At 41.7% G+C, this 6,000-nt stretch overlaps 1 long non-coding RNA gene across 1 annotated transcript in view; it reads right to left on the reverse strand.

Annotated features, from left to right (window-relative positions):
* LOC144456680 (uncharacterized) overlaps positions 1-2,244 on the reverse strand; it is a 119,864-nt gene extending 117,620 nt beyond the window's left edge. Inside the window, exon 1 of the long non-coding RNA XR_013485696.1 lies at positions 2,158-2,244. This is a non-coding gene — a long non-coding RNA (uncharacterized LOC144456680). The remainder of the gene's footprint in view (positions 1-2,157) is intronic.
* Between the last annotated feature and the right edge of the window lie 3,756 nt (positions 2,245-6,000).

A 6,000-nucleotide genomic window follows, 5' to 3' on the forward strand; every position in this document is an offset into this window, starting at 1 on the left:
TAAAATTAGCTGGAGAAAAAAAAATGGCAAACTATCTTTGCCAAGAAAACCCCAAATGGGGTCACGAAGAGTCAGACACAACTGAAATAACCGAAACACAAGTTTTTATAGAGGAGTGTTTAATGAAAAGATACAGTAGAACTAAAGTATGAAAATATTCCCCCCAAATCAGGGCATACTTTTCCCCCTACCATTCTCCAAAGACAGAGTAGGTTGAAACTTAGAGTGGCTGTCCCAATGGTTGTCTCACTTCCCCGCCACAGGCCTATTGCACCCGGTGCCTGCTAGGTTAACTGCTGGGCTGAATCCCACAGCTTTGGCTCTGTACTTCTCTCCAGGCCTGGCTACCAGAAAATATAGACTCCAGTTACTGGACCTTGCTCAGATAGTTCTTTTGGTGCTTAAATAAAAAAAATAAAATAAAAACAAAATAAAACAAAGCAAAAAACATCCATTTTGTCTCCTCCACTCATTCTCCTAAGAGAATGAAATACAATAGAAACAAAAAATGACAGAGACTTTTGTTGATACCATATAGTGGTCCTAGTTGGAAAAGAAGTTCCCAAAACTTCTATCTCCACCTGAAGGATTAGAGCATTTTTTTTTCACTCAATCATCATCAGAAAAAGAATGAAATTTAGCCTATCTGTGCCCTCTCCTATGCACACTCAGATCTACCTCAGCAGCCTACTAAAGGTTTGTTGTTAGCATGTAGTAAACAGACAGAAAATAGTCATCATCGCCTCCAGGAGAAGGCCCCTCCATTACATGCCATCATGCATTTTCAGAAGCAAGTTTACCAACCCCTCAGGTGACTGCAGACAAGGACCCCTGTGCATAAGTCCGGATCTGAGTCCCCATTGGTCATGCTCCCCCATCTTTTCACACCCAATTTGAAAATTTTACTTTCATAGGCAAATCGGCGAGGGTGCATTTTGAACCTATTGTCCATCATCCTCATCTAGATCAGTCCTCTGGACAGAAGCTTTGTCCTTTCCCTTATTTTCCCCATTGCAATACAGGAACCAGTCTCAAAGTAGTCAACATGGCACCAGTGTTACCCAGATCCAAATGTAGATACAAATCACAATTACAAGAAGCTTTATTGCCGATGTCTGAAGGAAGGTTTGCCCTAGTTTATGTAAAGTGGTGAACGGGCTTTCCATTAGTTGAATTTAGCTAAACTGAGCTTCAGGGATTGGATGTCACCATTATCAACATGCATCATTGGCTGGCCATGCCTGATGAGTAGGATTAGAGGTAAATGTAATTAGAACTCATTCAGTGCACATTGCTGTCTCATCTCAGGTTGCACTCTGCAGCACAAAATACTGAAGCTTGGGAACACTAGAGGGAGGAGGGAATCTTAACCTTGGAGAATGTCAAGTGTTAGTGCTCAAGGACAAATTTCTACTATTCTCATGGAAGTGGAAACATCTCTCACTATTCTGGAAATGTCCACTGTCACATGGAGATTGCCAGGACACACACAATCCAACCAGCCAGGCACTACCATCTGAACTGTTCTTTGAGGGGAGGCCATATACAATTATGAAAGAAGTGCCAGGTTTAGAGTCAGAGGTGCTGGGTTCACATTCTGGCTTTGCCTCAATTTCCTTATCTGTAAAAATATAGATTATGCCTGTGGTCCCTATCTCACAGCTGTGAATATCAATTAAGATAAGGGAAAGAGATGGGGATTAGATCTGTGATTTATATTATGAACTCACAATGAGGAAGCTCTCTCTGTCAGTGCAAGTGAGCACCTTCTCTCCAACTCATATACTTAGAGTTGCCCAGAGCACTGAGAGGTAAAGGGACTTACTGAGGATAACACAGCCCATGGGGGTCAGAGGCATGACTCGAACCCATATCTTCCTGACTGAGGGCAGTTCTCCATTCAAACAAGCCAGGCTGCCTCTTTTTAAAAGCACCATATAAATATCAGTTAGCATCACTGACACAAGTTAAATCTGCACTTTTCCTCCTTTAGACTTGCATTAACAACAGAAGAGGTTTATTTTTTCCCCTCATGCTCAAAGATTTACACAAAACTGAGGTCAGCTGCATCCTGCCCTAAAATCTCCTAAGAACACAAATACACTTAACATAAAAGGCTTAGGAAAATGGAGTGGCTGTTAAACATGGGGAAATTACCTCTTTGTTTGTTTTCATCTCCTCAGTTTCCCCCAAGAACCTGACTGACAATTCTCTCTTGAGCCTTGAAACAGTCTGAGCAGTGCACAATTGTTGACCCAGAAGGAGCCGACCACACAATGGAAAGGAAGCTGCATTGTCCCAGCGTTCTGTTTACTATCAAGGCTCGGTGGGTAAAATGATACACTTGGAGCTGTGGAACTTGTGCCCCTCTCATTAGAAATCTCTGAGAAATCCTTCTAAGTCAGAGCAAATCCAGCTTCTTTCTGTTTTTCCTCTGGTTGAGTATAGGTTTCGGTGATTATATGTAATTTCCCAAGTCTGTCTTTATGAACCAAGGAGCTAACCAATTTCCACTAAAAGTCTCCACCAAATCATATGAATACAGGGTCAGCGGAAAGCCAGCAACCTGAAAATATGCAGTTAAGATCTCCATGCTTTCATTTCAGTCAAATGATGATCCGATTGCCTCTGAAAACAAATCCCGTGCTCTGACAAGGCAGTGATGGGAAACCGAGGCATCTTGTGTCTCCTTTGAAAATGAAATCATTTCGGAAAAGAGTAGGTCAACTAGTTCAACTGGCTTTCAAACAGATAATGTAAAAAGCATATTATGCTAAGTTTGGACATCAGTTTAACCTTCTGAGGTTTATGTTTCAAACCAAGCTGCAACTTGTTGGTATGAAAAAAATTATAAATGTGTGTGTACATACGCATATATACACATATGTATATCTTTTAAAATATATAAATATGTTGAATATATGTACATATATATATATATACTTTTTTTTAAGAAAAAGAAATTTGTTCATTTGGAAAACACAACTTTTAAAAAGAGGTTCCAAAGACTTTTTGGTTGCCAGCCGGCTCTTACAAAACTATGCTAACAAGCTAAGTGCAAATGAATCAGAAACATACGGATTCTATTTCCCTTTAAATAAATGGGTATTTGGAAACCAGAGGAAAAAGTACTAGGGAATATGCATTGCGTGTAGTAGCTAAGCCACAAAGCCATGGGAGCTGGAAAGACATCTGCTGAGTTACAAATGGGCCCAGGCTCCCAACACTTGACCTGGAGGGAAACCCCCTCAGCCATTTTACCCAAGAAGAACCACCAGAAACCTGTCCTTACCTTCTCCTGTACAAAGGAAAAATCTTCATGACCTTATTTCCTTTGAGCAGTTTATTAGGAAAAAAAACCCCTCATAGCAGGATATAAGCTCCTTGAGGGACAGGACAGTCTTACTTTGTCTTTGATTCCCTGGACTTCTTATACACTACCTGGCATAGTGTAGGAGCTTAATTAATATTTGTTAGTTGATTGATCAGGTTGGAGTCCAGGAGTAGATGTAATATAATAATTAATGGACTTATTAGATCAGATTTTATAGTATAAATTAAATCAGGGAGAGGAAAATCAAGATTTGACCTATGGTCTGTCTGAACACATGTAATAACCAGCTACATTGCAAGGGTTATAGATGGATAGCAGTGTCAAACTTGGCTTACCACAAGTAAAAACAAAACAAAAACCCAAATTGTTTGGTGTCTACCCATAAATACACCTAAATACAAATACAACAAAGAGATGTGATTTCCTGACTATGAGTGAATCCATAAATCCTAGGGATCTGCTTAAGCCCCAGAGGGAAGTCAAGATTTGCTCAATGTGCAAGGTGGGGGACAAACATGGAGTACATCTTTAGTATGTGCGGAAAATGGAATTATGAGCAGCAAGCCTTCATGACTCCAATCCCAGCACTCTATCTGTTGGACAACACTGCCTCTGCAAATAAAATGAAAAAAAAAATGCAGTCACCAAAATGTTACGGACACAAGTCTGTTGATTGTTCAGTTGTTTCAGTCATATCTGACTCTTCATGACCCTATTTGAGGTTTTCTTGGTAAAGATACTGGAGTGGTTTGTCATTTCCTTCTCCAATTCATTTTACAGATGAGGAAACTGAGGCAAACAGTGTTAAATGACTTGCCCAGGGTCATGCAGCTAGCAAGTGTTTGAGACCAGATTTGAACTCAGGTCTTCCTGCCTCCAGGCCTGGAGTTCTATCCACTATACTACCTAAGTGTTCAGATACAAGTTTAAGGAGATTCTCTTCCCTAGGAGAACTGGCCTTCCCTGCTTAAATGGGAATGAGAATGTCAGAGCATACCTCTATATATTCATTCAGGCAGCTAGTCATAAAAAACCTGCCATGCATAAGGCATGGTCGGGAATATAAAGCTAAATAAAGCATAGTCCTTGCCCTAAAAGAACTCACACTACATTGTATGAATGAAGTACAAAGCACTTGTAAAGCACCTACTGTACACTAAGCACTCTACAGTCTACAACATGGGTGGGGAACCTGCAGCCCCAAAGCCACCTGTGGCCCTTTAGGTCAGGCCTGTACAGCATATAGTCTGAAGGTCTGCCAGTCTCTGGAAGCTGGAGAAAAATGTAGGGTTGCCACTTTTCCCAATCCTATTTGTCATGGGACCAGAGGCAACCAGCCATGGTCAATCTGTCTCTAGTCTAACCTATCTACGGCTCGAAGAAGTTTAGCCTATTTTGGCCCCTACCCACTGCCAAGTTGTGCAGGTCTGCTCTAGGTCCTCAAGTGCGGCCCTTTGAATCCAAACTTCACAGAACAAATCTCTTAATAAAAGGATTTGTTCTATAAAACTTGGACTCATTCAAAAGGCTGCACCCAAGGACCTAGAAGGCCACATGTGGCCTTGAGGCCACAGGTTCCCCACCACCAGATATTTACTTAGTTCAGGCCTTTTTTAAAAAAAAAGTCTTCTGCTACTTTCTATCTTTTCAAGTATATTGGCTATTTACTATTTCCCTGGTGATAAACATCTTCCCTGTCCCCTACCTTCCAAGAACAGGTTAACTTCTCTGAAATATGAAGGCAGGAATAGGACACTTCTGATCAATCTTCATTCACAAAAATGAAGAACTGGAAAGGACTTCCTAGAGACTGTTTAGTCCAATTCCCTCATTCTACAAAACAGGAAAGAGACAGTGAAGCCAAAGTGAAATGACTTGCTACGTGTCCATCAATTCAAAGACCTATGATTAGCATTAGGTCTCTTGCTATCCTGTGCCTCTCTCCTGAGGAAAGCAGCCACTATGGGACCAGAGAGGATAAAAGTTGTGTCGAGGGTCAAATTCATCAACCCAACAGCCTATCACTAAAATGGTGACAAGGCGTATCTTATTGAGAAAGTGACCTAAGAGCCTCCTGATTGCCTTTGGGTACTCTTCCCTGTCTCAGGATGTCCCTAACCCTGTTCAGTCTCTTGTTTACCATCTGTCCTTGCTCCTTCAAGTATCCCCTGTCTCCAGGCCCTTCCTCTGAATCTCTCTGTTCTTTGAACGGCATCCCAATTCAGATTTGACATCAGCAAGCTTGGCTCTCACTTCACCCAAAGTACATGCAAGACTATCCTCCCTTGTCTCTTCAAGGGAAGTTTTAAAAAGCAATAAAGCATAAAACAAAGAAACCCAACATGGTATTTGACCCCTCCCAGCCACGGCTCAGTAAAATTTCACAGGCCCCAGGAGACTGCCCCCTAACCTCCCCCCCCAATTCAGCTAAACAAATACTCTTCTTCCAAGTCTGAGGAATGCAATCAGACTGGGAGCTTCTCTTGTGGACTCCTTTGAAAATCTGTCCGGAGCTTCTGGAGTGGAAAAGCAGATGAAAGGGGAAAAAACTTATGGGTGACCAATAAGGCAGTCACCCCCGAAGGCCTGCTCTTACCTCCTCAGTCAGCAGGCTCCAGGGACTGATGAGAACCATGAGTTCACAAGGAAGTACTTATCACACAATT

This window comes from Phascolarctos cinereus, unplaced genomic scaffold (genome assembly GCF_003287225.1).
Source record: "Phascolarctos cinereus isolate Bilbo 61053 unplaced genomic scaffold, phaCin_HiC Scaffold_4;HRSCAF=312, whole genome shotgun sequence".
NCBI lineage: Eukaryota > Metazoa > Chordata > Mammalia > Diprotodontia > Phascolarctidae > Phascolarctos > Phascolarctos cinereus.